Source organism: Schistocerca gregaria, chromosome X, assembly GCF_023897955.1.
Source record: "Schistocerca gregaria isolate iqSchGreg1 chromosome X, iqSchGreg1.2, whole genome shotgun sequence".
Classification (NCBI taxonomy): Eukaryota; Metazoa; Arthropoda; class Insecta; order Orthoptera; family Acrididae; genus Schistocerca; species Schistocerca gregaria.
Genome location: NC_064931.1, coordinates 693287313 through 693306135, shown reverse-complemented (window position 1 = coordinate 693306135; position 18823 = coordinate 693287313). Strand labels below are relative to the sequence as shown.

General features: G+C 43.1%; 1 protein-coding gene across 7 annotated transcripts in view; it reads left to right on the top strand.

Moving 5' to 3' along the window:
* Positions 1 to 18823, top strand: part of LOC126297692 (ras-related protein Rab-3) — a 757051-nt gene that overhangs the window by 412492 nt on the left and 325736 nt on the right. The window contains exon 1 of one of the 7 annotated variants that reach the window (XM_049988813.1): positions 1082 to 1272. The exons of the other annotated variants lie outside the window; for them this stretch is intronic. The gene's annotated coding sequence lies outside the window, so the exon portion shown is untranslated. Of the gene's footprint in view, positions 1 to 1081; positions 1273 to 18823 lie in introns of those variants that run through there. 7 annotated transcript variants of the gene reach the window in all.

Genomic DNA, 18823 nt, shown 5'->3' with positions numbered 1-18823 from the left:
GAGTATTGTGTACCTGTTAGGACGAACAGTCATCATACAAGGCTTGTTGATACCCAGCTGAATACGACAATGCGCATAAGATCTGGAGCAATCAGATCTACTCCAGTTTATTGGCTTCCACTGTTAATCTTATCTATGCAGATGTACTGCCCTTATGAGAGAATTCCACAAGATCTCCAGGAATTATAACCTTCCCGTGCACAGCGACCTGCCGAATTGAAATCGTAAGAGACTGAAGTCACGCCATCCAACTCTGTGCGATGCTGCTGACATGGTTGCTAAGGATTTCAAACCTCTTGAAGAATGGAAAGGTCGGTGGGCAGCAGTGACAGATGTGCACCTGCATAACATCTCCTCAGGTGCTAAACTTCCAAGTGGATTCGATCTACCACGCAATACCTGGACTACTCTGAACAGAATCCGTACCGGCCATGGCCGATACAGGGATGCTCTCTTTAAGTGGAAGAAGCTGCCTGATACAGCCTGTGAATGCAGGGCTCCATACCAGACTGTTCACCACATTGTCAGTGAATGCAGGATTCGAGCCTATCACGGCGCCAAAGAGGACTTCCTACTTGCGTGCGCTTGATTGCAGGACTGGATATTCAGTTGTAAAGACAAACTTAAGTTTCTTGCGTGTTAATATGTATATATGTATACTTAATTTAATTTCATGATATGTCTATATTAGCCATACGCTAAATAATAATAACAGATGGATATCGAGACACGATCGTACAGATACAATTGTCTGGCTCGTCTCTACCGTCGTTTTTGTAACGTTAAAGTATATTCGGCTCCAGTCGTCTCAGATTGCTGGTTGTACTACTTAGCTATCCGAGTTTACTAGGGCCGTGAGCGGATTTTCCAAAAAAACTGGTTTATATCGCGAGTAACCCGACGAGCGTAACTAGGGCAGAGGTGCAAAGCGAGGGAGGAACGTGGCACTTGTCGCATTTGGGCTGCGGTGCTAACTCGATCGGATTGTGGCCGCATACATTGACGAGCGGCTGAATGAAGCGCCGTGTAGCGGGCGGGCACCCGCCTGCGAAATCAATACCAGGGGGGAGCAGCTGGCTACACTCGCCACTAGAGCGCAGCAGCAGCGCGCGCCATCTTGTAACGTTACTATGATAGCGTATTAACCCGCAGTGCTCGGCCGTGCTTTGCTGACAGTCACTAACACCTGGGTGCGCGACGCACTCTCGCGATATTCGGCTGGTGCGTGGCGTGTCTGTCAGTCGGTGAACACCACAGCGCACTCATCACCAGGTCTGTTCTCCTTCGGCGCGCTTTCCGCGTAGCTCTAGCCCCGCGCAATGCAACATTTTTCTCAGATCCTTGCGTAGCCTTGCTCAGAAATATGCGGCGACTGTATAATTGTTAATGCAATACATTATTTGCAACTGCGCGACCTGTTGCGAATAGCATCTCGAGAATGTGCCATAGACTCCGATGTACTCGATTTTGGCGGTAAACTAGTTTCGGGAAAAGTTTCTCGCACGTCAGACAGCGCAAAAAAAAAAAAAAACTGCAACTCATTGCAGATCTTTCCTGACGGTCGCCTATAACCGCCAATCCCCTGTGTTCGTTGACCCGTACACCGAGCAGTTTTCGTCAATAACGCCTCCTCCTTGCGTCAGTAGAGATTGTCGAACACGGATGTCATTTGAACACGAGAGTACTGTGTTTGCAACATTTAGCTAGGAATACGCATACGTCTGTTGCAATTCTGTGGGAATGATAATGATTAAATGTCCACGTAACACGCTGTTACATGTGTTACCAGTTGCGATTACATATTTTTGCACCATTTCTGTCGTAATGAGCCTCACGGAACACGGGAATTCTCTGTTGTGCCCGAATCAAATAATTTTTTCTGACTGGATCTACGTATTATTTGAGAATACAGATCATTTATTTAAGAGAGTTAACGTATGTTTTACTTCCTTTGTGGCCAATGCCTCCTGCTTTGGCGAATATAAGCAAAAGTATTGCGTGGTTTTTCAAAATAGACTTTAGGTTTAAAAATTACTCTTATCTAGTACTGTATCAATGGCAGTTCGTATAAAACTGACTTAGCGTGAAGTACTTACGTATTCAGCAGGGAAATTATTTTGTGTGTCGTGTATACAATTGAAATACACGAAATGTATCCATCCCTTTCAAATCCGTGACAGGCTCTCTGAAACCATTATATAACTTTCGCGTATTATAACTCTGTCCTCCACACAAAAATTTCGACATTTTTCAAGTCGACAGAAGTTGTAAGTCTGGCGGGAAGCGTAACACTAAGGCGGCAACGGAAAAAGTCTGTAGTTTTCGTGGAATCTGATTGCAGACAGCATTTTATCGATGAGATAAATCATTTATATGTCTAGCACTTGTTTCAAAAATTGTAGCTAGCACCATATGTGTAATATTTTGGGTTGCCATGCCGATTTCGATTCATACCTTATTCGATATGTCGTACTGGTTCGCGATTATCTCATTCAAAGGATACATGCATAAAGAAAAACTGAACTACAAAGCAACTGAAAATTGTTAGAGACAGGTATTAAATCACGATCTCTTGCACAAGACTATGTTGAACTCCACGTTTTTATAGTTTTAATGAAAGATTATTCAGACACTTTGACATACGTAGAACTCTTGAAACATTTAAAATGTATGATTTGGTGAATTATTGGTGACACCCCTGTGAGCAGAAACAATTCTGTTCCTTTCGGCAACAGCTGAATATTGATTACTATGCTCCAACTGGCGGGTCACAACGCTGAATCGACATCAGGCAGACACAAGCTTACAGTTTCTAACATCCTGAAACAGGCATACGTAAATTTGCTTTTATTGCACATCTCACGGTGTGTTTTTTCGTTAAGTGTTCTCGCCTGTTTCAACAGCAAAGAAATTGGTGCCCATATGGGTCTTAGATATTGGTTACAAGTTCTACGTAGCATATTTCCCCATTACAGACTTTAGAAGAAGCGTTTCATGACTGACAGATCTCACTATCTGAGGCCTTCCGTGCGAATACGAACAGATCAATATAACACCATTTCCGTTCTTTCCTTTTTCCCAGAGTATCTTTTTCGTGAGTTGTACTGTCTCGTTAAGTGTGCTTTCACTGCGGAAAACGTGTCCGTATAGATTACGTTTACTCTAAGAATTAAGTTGTTATTGCTTTGCGTAAATTGTATGCATCCTTGTATTACAGCAGCACAACAATATTGTGTAGGCGCGTTAGGTAATCTGTTTCCCATACTTTCACACTTTACACTTTCAGATTTAACACAATAATTCATTTGAAATGTGGGATTTTCGTTTCGGTTGTCTTATGTAATAAAATAATTGTCGATGGAAACGCCTTCAGTAGGCGCGTTGCTATTGCCTTCCATTGTTCACAAATGTCAGTTAGTCTTGCAGTTTTTTGTTTAATGTTTTTCCTACTGCACAGCGCAGCTGTCGTGTCTACCTTGTAATTGCCTGTTCGGTCAAATATTGCAAACGAATGCCGCTCCAGTAAGTATATAAGAGTGCTCTAGCAGCACGCCTCCTGCATCGCCAATGAGACTTCGGCCGTTTCTTCCGAAGTCGTTGCTTCTGCTCGTAGCAGTTCCTGTAGTTTGTAGGATAAAATTGTAAGCTGTAAGCTTGATTGTTAATATCGTCGTCTCTGCTGAACTGCTAGCATTCTCACATAAGTTGTGCTCGGAGTGTTGAGAATACAGCAGTGTAACTCAGCAGTTGACAATGAAAGAGGTTTTGGCATTTTCTACACGGCAACAAACTGCAGTCATATGTTAGTGTAAGTGGATAAGTGCCATATGGACACATATAAAAAGGAGCTGTATCGATATATATATGTCTCTAGCGTTGGACCCATCGCGCCATCCGACAATAATCCAAAGATACTTCAGTACGAAGGGTAATCTTTCCACAGATTTCGTCACCAGAGGCTGCTCCCGTTACTGAATATCTCAGTGACGCCATTTATAGGTGTAGCTGGTGCTGTGCAAGCGGACTTGGAACAACTTTCAGGTATACATCACGAAAAAAAGTAAAATATATGATACATTGCGTATCCAAAATGTGAAGGACATTCCAGCCCTAGATAGTCGACTGAGCGAACGCGCTGGATCGACAGTTTACCGTGCTCTCTCCGTCGGTCATTTAAGTTTACCAAACTCCAAGCTCGTAAAGCCTATCTTGACTATATGTGATAACTTCTACAGACAGTATTAATCTTTGCATGTGTAGTCCGTGCGATACCTTTCGGTGTGTGGCGGAGGTTACATTATCAACCCTCCCCCCACCAGCACACCACTCCCATTCCTTAAGTGGGTGGTGCGCGGGAAGAACAATTACGACAAATCTCGATATAGCTTTAATTTATGTAGTTATACTGCTCTCTCATTCTGCGAGTGGTACGCGAAAGAAAGAAATATCTACTGACGCTCTTGGAAGTTTCAGTCGGAGACGCGTTCAGCGACGACGTCGTTTACATACGACGCAAGAGTTTCGAGTATTCGTTCACTATGAGTACCACGTAAACAACGAATAAACCCCATTAATTTTCGCTATAACATTGTCTGGAACGTTGCTTTCATTTCAGAGCTTTTTGGGGATTCTCTAGCATCAGCAACAGCCTGCCCACGGAGACAGGTTCACTGGATTGAGTTGCAGTGTTGTGGCACAGCGGAAATTATCTCAGCCGTTACCACAGTGCCCGATGCTGCAGTCATTGCATCACAGCGAGCATGATCCTGGAGCGGCCCTATCAACCAAATGATACGAGACGTCTCGAATAATTTATGTACGCAAATCTCGCTCGTTGTCAATACTGTACTGCTGCTAAAATTTGGTTTATTGAGTAGCAGCGAAAAAATACGTCGTAATGCAATTATTACTCAATACGTAGCTTTCATATTTCAAATAGGACGTCCTGTGTATTCAAGTTCTTCTTTATTACGTGAATATAAGTTTGGAGTTATTTCACTACACTCCAACTCAAATCATTGCAACAGACCTTTTATGGCGTTCCGTTTGTTGCGATTCACAATTCATATACAAGTTATGTTCTTGTCGCGTCACATATTTTATTGTCTGCTTCATAGAGGGAAAGAACGCCCGATTTAGGCTCATTATACGACCAAATATTTCGACAACTAGAGTTATATGATGAAAGATGTATCGCATGTAGAAAGTTGATAGCTGCCCGGTTCCTGCGGGTTGAAATGTCTTTGACCTACGCAGCATTTCAAGTAAATTTCGATTGTACGTAACACATAGTGGTGATAGACATTACTTTGGTTACTATTTTGTCATTTGTCTGATGTAAGATACACAGAATAAATTTTATACGTCGACACCTGTCAGGGAATGCAGTATACATTTCCAGCTATCTGTTTTGCGTAAACGACAAACTACACTAACGCTTACTGAAAGATAAATTTACACATTGTTCGTGGTGACTAATGAGCTCGGTGAGTGGTCAGAGGGGGGTACTTCATTAAGCTGCATCATCTCAGCTGATATTCACTTGTTGAATTACATCATATATTCCACCGATTGGCGCAGGTTGCCAAACTTGTAAGTGAATACAAGTCGTCTTCTTTTTCTTGGCCGTATCAGCATGTTAATCTGGATTTGGCAATGTCTGTGGCCGGATGCCGTCTGTTTGGAGTTTGCCCTCCAGTGCATGCAAACAACAAATTCTTACTATATTACTTTTTTGCACTAACGTATTTTGGCACAGTATTGCCGTGGTCACGATATTTTATTTTATTGGTTTCTGAAAATGCATCACGTATACGAGAAAATTCTTGAGTGAAAAATTAGGTCTTAAACTCTTTTTTATGTACTGCACTATTTCTCTAAACATAAAGATTTGTATCTTCAGTAACGGGAAAGGTAGCTTGACACCTGAACAGGTAACAAAGCATAAACAACAGGAAAACAAGGTAGATGACTGCAACGGATAAAAAAGTTTTAAGCGTAATTTCTCATTCACCGAAGCCTTATTTTGTATACACTAATTATTTCCTAAAACATATTCTTCCAGACCTCAAAAGAAAAACGTGCCGAAACGTATTTGGCTAAGGAAATTCATGTAGGAAAAGATTGTTTTCTGCATAATCACGCTGACACCCATCCCCATAATTTGATGCACAAACATGGTTGCCGTTAGCAAATTAAAATCTTTACGCATGTTATTCTTTTAGCAGTTTCTGTAAACAGATGTGTAACAGATATTACCACCTGAGACTGAAAATGTTTAACAATGTTAGTCAGCAGTTAGTTATACATCTTGATTCGGTACATTCTCTGAAAACCACCATACGGCGCATGGCAGAGGATACCTTTTACTAGTACTAGTCACTCCTCTCCTCATTCCACTCGCAGATGAAGAAAGGGAAAAACGACTATTATATGCTTCCGTTCCAGCCCTGATTTCTCTTATGTTCATGGTCTTTACGCTAGATGAACATAAATTCACATGGCAGTATAATCGTTCCGCAGTCTGTCCTAACTTCCGGTTCTCTAAACTGTCTCTATGGTATTTCGCAAAAAAAAAAAAACATTCCCCACCGGATATTTTCATTTGAATTCACGGAGCATTTCCATAATATTCGTGTGTTGATCGAACCTACCGGTAAGGAATGTAGAAATACTCCTCTGTAGTGCCTCAATTCCTGCCTTTAATCTGGCGTGTTTGTAATCCAAGGCACTCAAGCAGTACTGAAGAGTGGGTCACACAAGTGTATCTTATACATTTGGTGCTCTGCAGCTTGCAAACATTGGAAATATATCACATATATTGAGCAACATGAACAAATATTTCATTCGCTGTCTGTTTTGTATGAAGGAGTGTCAAAATTTGGGAACGTGTTGCTGTATGGTATATGCAGCCCAGCGCGAATCCGTTGCAGGTATACAAGCACTGACCCGTAGGCAAGGGCTTGGTGTAGCCTGCGTAAGGAAATTTTTTGATCGCCCCTTATAGATAAGCGCTAATATCCTAAATTTCTCCCAATAAACTGGTGTCCGTTTTGTACCTTCCCTACAAGCGACCTTACGTGCTGATACCATTTCACGTCGCTTTGCAACGTCCCGTGTAGATATTTAATCGACGTGACTGTCTCAAGCAACAAACCACTCATACTGGTTTTGAAGATCACCGGATTGTTTTTCCTCTTCATTTACATTATCTCAGATTGTTACAGTGAGCTACTACTGATCAAACTAAATAGAAATTCTGTCCAAGTCATCTTATAGCTGTAGTGCAAGCATTTTTGGTTGCAAAATTAAAACATACATTCTGGAAAGTACGACAGAGTGTTGTAAAGTAACGACTCCGAATTTTTTATGTAAAAACTATTAAGGCTTTTGAAATAAAATAAACTTTAACATTCTACATTTTATTCCTCATGTCTACATACATTGCTGAAAAAATTGTACACCTGGAAAATGGATGTGGATTTCAATCCAATGGCAGCATGTTACCTGTGCAGATACTAGATGTATTGATAATGGTTTCAGCGTCATGTGCCAACAAATAACGTAGCTGCATATCTACCAGAGCACACTCTGTGTCTAAACTTTAATAGGGAGTACTCACAACCAGAAGGCTCAGTGTGGTGCAAACATCTGAAACAAGCCGCCATTCCACGGAAGACGACTCGTGCAAGAAAAAAAGAAAAAAATGGTTCAAATGTCTCCAAGCACTATGGGACTTAACATCTGAGATCATCAGTCCCCTAGAATTAGAACTACTTAAACCTAACTAACCTAAGGACATCACACACATCCAGGCCCGAGGCAGGATTCGAACCTGCCACCATAGCAGCAGCATTGTTCTGGACTGAAGCGCCTAGAACCGTTAGGCCACAGTGGCCGGCTGCACGGAAGAGATGGTCGTTTGCCCGTACGACATACGAGGTGCGACAATAAAGTAATGAGACTGATTTTCTTTGTCGGCCGCGGTGGTCTCGCGGTTCTAGGCTCGCAGTCCGGAACCGCGCGACTGCTACGGTCGCAGGTTCGAATCCTGCCTCGGGCATGGATGTGTGTGATGTCCTTAGGTTAGTTAGGTTTAAGTAGTTCTAAGTTCTAGGGGATTTATGACCACAGCAGTTGAGTCCCATAGTGCTCAGAGCCATTTGAACCATTTTCTTTCAAGATGTGGCAACCCTGCAGGCTTGCGTTGGCACAATATCTTTGACCTTGGTCTGTAACCTGCTTCTTGTCCAAGCGGCACATCGATGCAACTGCTCAGTCGTGAGTTGTGCTGTAATAAATTAAAACGTGTTTGTGTCTCTCGGCACAGAAATGGAACCGCATAATATTGTGCAAGGGTATGCCATTTCTTTTTGCGTTGTACTGTGTGAAAACGCGACAACTTACGGTAAGCTTCAGAAGGCTTTTTGAGAGGAGGTTATGTCAAGAGCTCAAGTTTTTAGTTGGCGTAAAATGTTTAGTGAAGGCAGTATAAATGTTGAAGATGAAGACCGCAGTGGACGACCATCAACGTCATGTATGTATGTCAACTTGGCCAGGGTGCATGAACTCATACAATCTGATCGAAGGTTATCTGTGAAAATGATTGCAGAAGAACTGAACATCAATCGAAAAACGGTTCGTCTGATAATAACTGAAGATCTTGGTATGAGAAAGATTTGTGCAAAAATAGTCCCCAAAAATCTCAAACCACAACAGCGAGAAACACAGAAAAATGTGGCAGGCGATCTGTTAGAGCAAACGGAAATCAATCCAGAATTGTTGAGCCGTATTTCACTGGTGATGAAAGTTGGTTCTTTCAGTGCGATCCAGAGACAAAACGCCAAAGTTCGCAATAGTGCTCAAAGGGATCACCCAGACGAAAAAAAGCTCGCATGTCAAAGTCAAAAGTGAAATGCATGCTTATGTAATGCTTTGATTCCAAGGAAATTGTTCATAAAGAGTGGGTGCCTCCTGGACAAACAGTTAACCAATATTACTACAAAGAAATTTTAGAAAGACTTCGTAAAAGAGTTCTTCGTGTTCGTGCCAGAATTGCTGATAATTGGATTCTGCATCACGATAATGCGCCATCCCATACTGCTCTGTCAGTACAGCAATTTGTAACTTCAAAACAAATTTCAGTACTGCCACAGCCACCTTATTCACCAGATATCGCTCTGTGCGACTTTTTTCTATTTCCAAGAGTCAAAACGGCTGTCAAGTGGCACCATTTTCTAACAACACAAGATGTCCAAAAAGCTTGGAGTCTTGGAGGATATTACAGAAGATGAGTTCAAGAAATGTTACCATCAATGGCAGAAACGCTAGAAAAAGTGTGTGCAATAAGAAGGGAACTACTTTGAAGGGGACAATACTAAACTTGACTAAAACCGTAAGCAACATATTTTCACATAAGTTTCATTACTTTATTGTCGCACCTCGTATACATGGTGAGCGCTGTCTCGTAGAGTGTATTCGTACCAGTCACACTGGCCCCACCCCAGACGGCCGTGGTGGCCGTGCGGTTCTAGGCGCTTCAGTCCGGAACCGCGCGACTGCTACGGTCGCAGGTTAGAATCCTGCCTCGGGCACGGATGTGTGTGATGTCCCTAGGTTAGTTAGGTTCAAGCAGTTCTAAGTTCTAGGGGACTGATGACCTCAGAAAGTCTCAAGTGCCATTTGAACCAGCCCCACCCCAGACCTTATGGTCTGGGGTACGATAAGCTACAGCTCTCGTTCACCTTTGGTCTTTCTGGAGGGGACGCCAACGAGCGCTCGGTACATTCAGAAAGTTGTTACAACCGTTCTTACTACGTTCTTGCAACAGGAATGTGATGTACTATTCCGAAAGGATAACGCTCACCCACACACTGCCCGTGAAACTCAGCGTGCTCTGCAAGAAATGCAGCAACTTCATAGACCAGCACGATCCTCGGACTTGGATCCGAACGAGCACGTGGGAAATGTTGGGACGAGAAATGACTAATGCACATTGTCATCCAAAAACTCTTAAAGAATTACGTGAAAACGTCGAGCAAGCATGGTATAATATACCCTAGGACAGTATTCGCCATCTGTACGATCGACTGGATGCCAGAATCAGCGCCTGCATTACTGCCCGTAGTGGCTACATCACGCATGGGTTGATACCTGATATCTAGAACCGCTTGTACTATTAATTTGTAAATGAAATCATTCCATGTACTCCATATGCACTGTTGCAACAGTAAATATTGAGTGAATTGGAAACCCCTAAAACTGTGTACATTTGCAACCTTCTGCCACTGGAGGGCTCTGAATTGTAGCACGTAACATTGCGATGTGTAACGTCACTATGTTGCTGCGTGGGAAACAGCGTGCTGCAATCCAGTTTCGAATTCGAAGGGTTCGTCCACCTACGGAGCATGACAATGTCAGATCACAAACGAGCGCTGCAACATCAACAATCCTATGCGTTGCGTTCACTGTCATCCATCATACTCCATACAGTACAGACTTGGATCCATTCGATTTTCATTTGTATCCAACACTTAAAGAACACTTTCGATGACCTCACTTTGATAGTGATGAAGAGGTGCAAGCAGAAGTAACGTTGAAGCTCCGTCAACAAAGTCAAACGTTCAACAATGGTAGTACCAACTACGTGGTCTCTCGTTTGGAGAAATTTGTTCGTCGCCAGGGTGACTATATTGAGTTGAGGAATGAATAATGGTTCAAATGGCTCTAAGGACTATGAGACTTAACATCTGAGGTTCAAAATGGTTCAAATGGCTCTGAGCACCATGGGACTTAACTTCTGAGGTCATCAGTCCCCAAGAACTTAGAACTACATAAACCTAACTAGCCTAAGGACATCACACACATCCATGCCCGAGGCAGGATTCGAACCTGCGACCGTAGCGGTCGCGCGGTTCCAGACTGTAGCGCCTAGAACCGCTCGGCCACACTGGCTGGCTAACATCTGAGGTCATCAGTCACCTAGACTTAGAACTACTTAAACCGAACTAACCTAAGGACATCACACACATCCATGCCCGAGGGAGGATTCGAACCTGGGACCGTAGCAGAAGCGCGGTTCCGGAATGAAGCGCCTAGAACCGCTCGGCCACAGCAGCAATGAATATGTGGACATGAATAACAAAGGTGTATAAAGTTAATAACACCTACTTTACTTAGAAAGCTGTAAGAGTTTTTACATGAAAAATTCAGAGGCATTACTTTTCAGCACTCTCACACATTTCTTTTAAACCACAATCGCCACACTCCATTTAGGACATTTAGAACCAGGAACTACGTTTAGACACACGGGGTGCAACAAAACAATACTTAGGACCTTGGAATATTTGCAAGGAATGTCACGAGAGTCATATTGAAGAGAGGAGCCCATATACAGGAACGACATCCCTCGTCGCTACAGAGCGCCGAAACTAGTGAGCGAAACTTGCCGCTAACCCAGCAAACGTCACTTGTGAGACTGATAATTCTGCCGTCCCTGGGCTGAAAACCATCAAAAGTCTTATTATGACAGGTGTACACGCAATAGACTCCATCTAACGTCCTCCATTTACAGGAGATAGGATTGCGGTTAGTCAGCGTTCGAAGGGGTGTGTCCGCTGTATCGTAGCTGAATGGCGTTGCTGGACACGGTATGTTACATCTACACTACTGGCCATTAAAATTGCTACACCAGGACGATGACGTGCTACAGACGCCAAATTTAATCGACGGGAAGAAGATGCTGTGGTATGCAAATGATTAGCTTTCCAGAGCATTCACACAAGGTTGGCGCCGGTGACGACACCTACAACATGCTGACATGAGGAAAGTTTCCAACCGATTTCTCATACGCAAACAGCAGTTGACCGGCGTTGCCTGGTGAAGCGTTGATGTGATGCCTCGTGTAAGGAGGAGAAATTGGTACCATCACGTTTCCGACTTTGATAAAGGTCTGATTGTAGCCTATCGCGACTGCGGTTTATCGTATCGCGACATTGCTGCACGCGTTGGTCGAGATCCAATGACAGTTAGCAGAATATGGAATCGGTGAGTTCAGGAGGGTATTGCGCAACGCCGTGCTGGATCCCAACGGCCTCGTATCACTAGCAGTCGAGATGACAGGCATCTTATCCGCATGGCTGTGACGGGTCGTGCAGCCACGTCTTGATCCCTGAGTTAACAGATGGGGACGTTTGCAAGACAACAACCATCTGCACGAACAGTTCGACGACGTTTGCAGCAGCAGGGACTATCAGCTCGGAGACCATGGCTGCGGTTACCTTTAACGCTGCTTCACAGACTGCCTGCAATGGTGTACTCAACGACGAACCTGGGTGCATGAATAGCAAAACGTCATTTTTTCAGATGAATCCAGGTTCTGTTTACAGCATCATGATGGTCACATCCGTGTTTGGCGACATCGGTGTGAATGCACATTGGAAGCGTGTATTCGTCATCACCATACTGGCGTATCACCCGGCTTGATGGTATGGGGTGTCATTGGTTACGCGTCTTGGTCACCTCTTGTTCGCATTGACGGCACTTTGAACAGTGGACGTTACATTTCAGATGTGTTACGACCCGTGGCTCTACCCTTCATTCGATCCTTGCGAAACCCTACATTTCAGCAGGATAATGCACGACCGCATGTTGCAGGTCTTGTACGGGCCTTTCTGGACATAGAAAATGTTCGACTGCTGCCCTGGCCAGCACATTCTCCAGATCTCTCACCAATTGAAAACGTTTGGTCAATGGCGGCAGAGCAACTGGCTCGTCACAATACGCCAGTCACAACTCTTGATGAACTATGGTATCGTGTTGAAGCTGCATGGGTAACTGTACGTGTACACTCTATCCAAGATCTGTTTGACTCAATGCCCAGGCGTATGAAGGCCGTTATTACGGCCAGGGGTGGTTGTTCTGGGTACTGATTTCTCAGGATCTATGCACCCAAATTGCGTGAAAATGTAATCACATGTCAGTTCTAGCTAGTATGATATATTTGTCCAATGAATACCCGTTTATCATCTGTATTTCTTCTTGGTGTAGCAGTTTCAATGGCCAGTAGTGTACATACATGGAGGCGACAAAAGACATGGGATACCTCCTAACATCTTGTCGGCCATCCTTCTGCCCGGTGAAGTGCATGGAAGACCTCTTCAAAACTTTGAGCCATGATGTCTCTATAGCCGTTTCTAATTGCTGAAGTGTTGCCGGTGCAAGATTTTGTGCAAGAACTGACCTCTCCATTATGTCCCATAAATGTTCGATGGGATTCATCTCGGGCGATCTGGGTGGTCAAAACTTAGTCAAATTGTCCTAACTGTTCTTCAAAACAGTCCCAAACAGCTGTGGTCTGGTGATATGGCATATTGCCATCCGTAAAAATTCCATCGTTGTTTGGCTGAAAATGGACTCCAGGCACGCGAACATAACCATTTCCAGTCAATGATTGGTTCAGTTGAACCAGAAGACCCAATTCATTCCACGTAAATACAGCCCACACCCTTATGTTGCTGACAGTAGCTTGCACAGTGCCTTCTTGACAGCTCGGATCCAGGACTTCGTGCGGTCTGCCTCACACGATCAGCTCCTAACAGTAAGTGCATAGGTTGGCAGTCATCGGGAAACGGTGTGTAAATTCGCTGTTTCTTCATGCGGGGCTTGGGTCACGTGACGGCAGTTTCAATGTTTGCTGGCCACATTCACAAACAAGTGGAGATATTGTAATAAGTGTGCGGAAACAAATAAGACTGCTCAAAGCGAACAAGTCGCCAGTCCCTGAAAAATTAGGAGTGCCTAATAGACATTGCATTGAGTTTGCAGTGGAATTAGTCACTTTCTCAGACTATTCGATTCCGCGACTGTAGATGTTTCTGGCTACCTCTGCTGCTGTCACCCCACTACAGAACTAAAACAGAATAATATTTCGGAAAGGTTCCGATTTCTCCACTTGGCCCTCCATGTTCTAGCGTTCACAGTTCCTCTTACTATGTCCAACTGACAAAATGACAGTATGAAACGCTCAAATAGTAACGGTGACAATAAATAGAATTGAAATCGACAAACCCATAGTTACGGAAATACCAACCCGCGAAACAAAAACGTTACTAACTTTTTCACAAACCTAATAGTTTAAGGTTCATTTCTATATAGACTCTCCATGCATTGTAATATGCTTATGTTTTTCTTATTGATATATATAGTCGTAAAGTGTCACATTTCTTTCCTAAAAGAATCTTTGTGTAATTATAAACTCTCGCTGATGTGTGAACTATCTGTCTGGTCTTATGTCATCTGATGGTGATCTAGAAATCTAAAAGCCAATACACAGCGAACAATAAAAAATATTATTGTGGACACCAATACCGTGTACTTCAAATTTTTAATATGCTTATGCTGCTGCAAGTACCGGTGGAGATTTCATAAAAAATAATATACATTCGTCCAATTATATTACAGGCAATGCACCTCGTAGTATTAAACTTTCTAACAATCTTTAAAAATATTAATCAAAACTGCAATAGTCCCAGCCTGGAGCGTCTGCTGTATAAACCTATCAGTGCAGAACAAATGCCTCTGTCGCAAGCACCTCAGTTTCCCGGGCACTGCATTCCCGGAATCTAAGACTCGATGGTGACTCGGACGTTCGTAGACGTGAAAATGAAACAAGATTTTCCTAAATTAATATTAAATGGATTTATCCTACTTGCGCCCTTCTTCCATCACTGAATATTTAATACTCGTTTTTACACTTGAAGCTGAACTTTAGTATGGAATAGAGAAAAACTTATGTAACTGGGCCGTTATACAAGCCAAGATATGACTATGCGGAACATATATGGATGACTCGATGTATTTTTGAGTAATAGGACACAGTACGTTTATACTGGATGGAAAATTTCTGAATTTAACGAAATTGTCAGGTGTGCCTTAAAAAAGGCATAATAGGAACTTTAATATTGTCAGTATATCATGCACACAATCTCAAATGGCTCTGAGCACTATAGGACTAAACATCTGAGGTCATCAGTCCCCTAGAACTTAGAACTACTTAAACCTAACTAACCTAAGGACATCACACACATCCATGCCCGAGGCAGGATTCGAACCTGCGACCGTAGCGATCGCGCGGTTCCAGACTGAAGTGCCTAGAACCGCTCGGCCACTTCGGCCGGCACACAATCTCAGATAGGGTCGTCAGCACAAAATGTTCGATGGCGATGCGACAGAGGAAGACTTGAGTAAAATTTCCACTTAGTGTAAACAGTAACAGTTTTCTTTAAATATGGATAGATGCAAGATAAGAACCGTAAGGAGGAGAAAAAACCCAAGAGTATCTGATGACAAGATTATTGGTCTAGATCTGGTGCACGAAGCAACATTCAGATATTTATGACATACTAAGAAGCCATATGAAGTGGGACGAACACGTAAAATCTGTATTAGCAATTGGGAATTTAAGAGTAAGGTTTGTTAGAAAGGGTCTGGAAAGTGCAGTGCGTTTGCAAAGGAAATAGTATATAAGATGGCAGTGCCAACATTTCTAAGGGTACAGCTGTAGCATTTGGAGTACGTATGACGGCAGACATTGAACTTGCAACAGGTCTGCTCTTACTATCGTATATCTCGCGCAGGGGTAAGAGAAATTATGGTGCGTACAGTGTACTATATACTCAGTACTTTTTCTCTTGGGTAGTACGCAAAAGGAGGACAGAAGGTCGATAATATCGGCATGAAGTACAGAATCCTGCCACACACTTTTCACTGGCTTGCGAAGTGTGTACGTAGGTGTAGTCGATAAATATTTATCTTCAGTGCGCACGGTAGCTGAGGTATTAGTTCCAAGACCTAGGAATAATGTCTGTCATTCGACACACGCTCCACACTCGGACGGAGCAGTGAGTTGACTGTTTGGTAGAACGAAAGGTAATCTCTGCCGCGCGCTTTTCGAGCGATTCGCGGGAGTGTAACTGTGGGCGACGACTGATGCAGAAGATACCGATGTCTCGTCGTACACGCAGGATCATTGATTTCTACTGGTGCAAGCCCTCAGACGTCGCGTGCGACCTTTACTTTCCAGCCTTGCCTTTGCTCGCGAAGGGACAGAAATAAACAAAGTGGCACAAATACGTGGTATTTCGTATCGTGCGCTCAAACACATTCACAAAGCTCCGCACGCAACTTTTGTTGGTGAGTATTTTCTGTCGCTTATTCTGTCTCCGAACCAGGGATATCATTACAAACGTAATGATGTTGCTCTCTATTTTAGTAGTAAACGGTGATTCGCTCTCGTCATACTCACTACTGAAAAGTTAGACTTGTACAGTGGGAACGACACTACTGCTCTTACACCTCGTTCTCTTTCATTCTCTCTTTCGTTGTTCCATTATTAAATCTAAATGTACGCCTATAAATCAGTTTTTAGAAGGCATTCAGCCGGACGCGGTGGCCGAGCGGTTCTAGACGCTTCAGTCCGGAACCGAGCGACTGCTACGGTCGCAAGTTCGAATCCTGCCTCGGGCAGTTAGTTAGGTTTACGTAGTTCTAAGTTCTAGGGGACTGATGACCTCAGATGGCAAGTCCCATAGTGCTCAGAGCCATTTGAACCATTTCGACGGCATCCGCTTTGAGCAAAACACCATTTTTCGTTAAGCCAGGCATTTGTTTTTTTTCATTCTACCACAAAAACCACAGCACATGGTAATAGGAAAGAACATAAAAACCAATTGATAATGCTGTAACTTTAACTGTGTTTTGCTCAAGGCGAATCACACTTAAAAACAAATTTATTGGTATGCAAACACCAACACATGAGCTTTGGCCTCAAGGCAAGCCACATTATGATGTGTGGCGGAGGGGATTTCTGGTGCCTATAAATTTTCTACCCCTTTCTGGTCCATTCGCGAATGGCGCGTGGGAAGAATGTTTGTTTGTAAACCTCCGGAATTTTTTGTTTCGGTCATTGCGGGAGAGATATGTGGGAGGAAGTAATATATTTCCCAATCCCGTGCTCCCCGAATTTCAATAGTTGACCTGTGTCTGGTGTATGACGTCTCTCTTGCAGTGTCCAGCACAGGATTTTTATGGCTAGCTGCGTGACGAAGTGCGCCACTCTTTCTCGGATCTTCTCTATCTCTGCGTCTTCTATTAATGGTGAGGGTCCAACACTGACGAACAGTTCTCAAGAATAGGTCGAATAAGTGTTTTATAAGCCACTTCTTCCCTGGATGAATTCTATTTCCTTAACGGGAGGTTTACTATCTTTGCACGAAAAAAGCATGTTCTTTGAGAATTCTTTTCTCGGGAAATGTTTATTAATGTTTATCAATATTTCCTCTACAAACTGGAATTTTTTCGACCTGAAATTTCGATGTAGACCTCCACGTGTGGTATGTCACAGGTCAGCAGGATTATCTGAAATCAAAATTGAGTTGACTTTAGCGAAGTATATAAGATTCACTAGGAGTTATACCTTGCTTAAGTTATTTGGACCACAGGAAACAATATTGCGGCCTTTTGAAAAAAAAATGTTTTTTTCATAGATTTTGCGACTTCGTCGGCCAAGTAAAAATATTTATAGCTAATGGATCGGAATAAAAGTGGTACAACTCCTAGACAATTTAGTTAGCTTCGTCGCAAACAACGAATCATGCCAATCGGTTCGGTAGATTTGAAATTACTATACCGCGCGAGAAAAAAACTTCATTTCGAGAAAAACGCGTTTGAAGTTTTGAGTACATATAAATGCAATATTATGGAACTTACGTTCAATCTGCTATTCCGGGTCCATAAACTAGTCCCTTCTCTTCCTAATAGAGGGCGTTCTGCTCAATCTGGGCCATCCTGCACTGCTCCAGGGCCGGTGACAAGCTGTTTTCGGTCGCGTGAATCCGGTGGTCGTCCGAATGCTTGGCGAACTGCGTCGAATAGACTTACAGGGTGACGTCCATCGTTGTCATGGTCTTCAGAATGGCTGAATACCCTTCGCTGAAGCTGCTCACTGCCAGGAAAATCGCAATGTCCACAGTCTTCGCACCAGAACGCAAATGCTTGGGGGCTACCTTCCAAACACACGCATTCAAACTTTCATTTGAATTTTGTGTGTTTCTCCCCAACCACCAGTACAATAACTCTTCCTCCGAAAGAAAAAAAAAACTGGTGCGTGAAAAAGTCCGATTTCAGGCGAGTGCATTTTTTTGTCCAGCCGCGAATAACAAACATTTCCGTTCCATATTCGGAAAAACCGTTTCATGGGTGGATTCTAAACACTTTTTTGGATCCAAAAATGCAATTTTAAAAAAATCGATTTTTTGAACCAAAAGATAGTAAACTTCCCCTTAATATTCCTCCAATGGATCAACGTGGCATATGCTTTCCCTACAATTTATTTCATATAGGCATCCCACTTTAGATCGCTCGAATATTGGACGGTAGCTGCTTCTCCAGCGATTTGTCGCCAATAGTGTAATTGTACAGTAGTCGATTTCTTCGCCTTCTTATGCGCACTATAGTGTATTTATTTATATTCAGTGTCAACTGACAGTCGAAGCACCAATCCTCGACCTCCTGTAGATCTCCCTGCAATACGTCAGTCCTCTGGCGTTGCAACAGCTGAATAGCCTCACGGAGTATAGGGCGTCATTCATTAGGTTACAGGGTGGTCCATTGATCGTGATCGGGCCAAATATCTCACGAAATAAGCGTCAAACGAAAAAACTACAAAGAACGAAACTTGTCTAGCTTGAAGGGGGAAACCAGATGGTGCTATGATTGGCCCGCTAGATGGCGTTGCCATAGGTCAAACGGATATCAACTGCGTTTT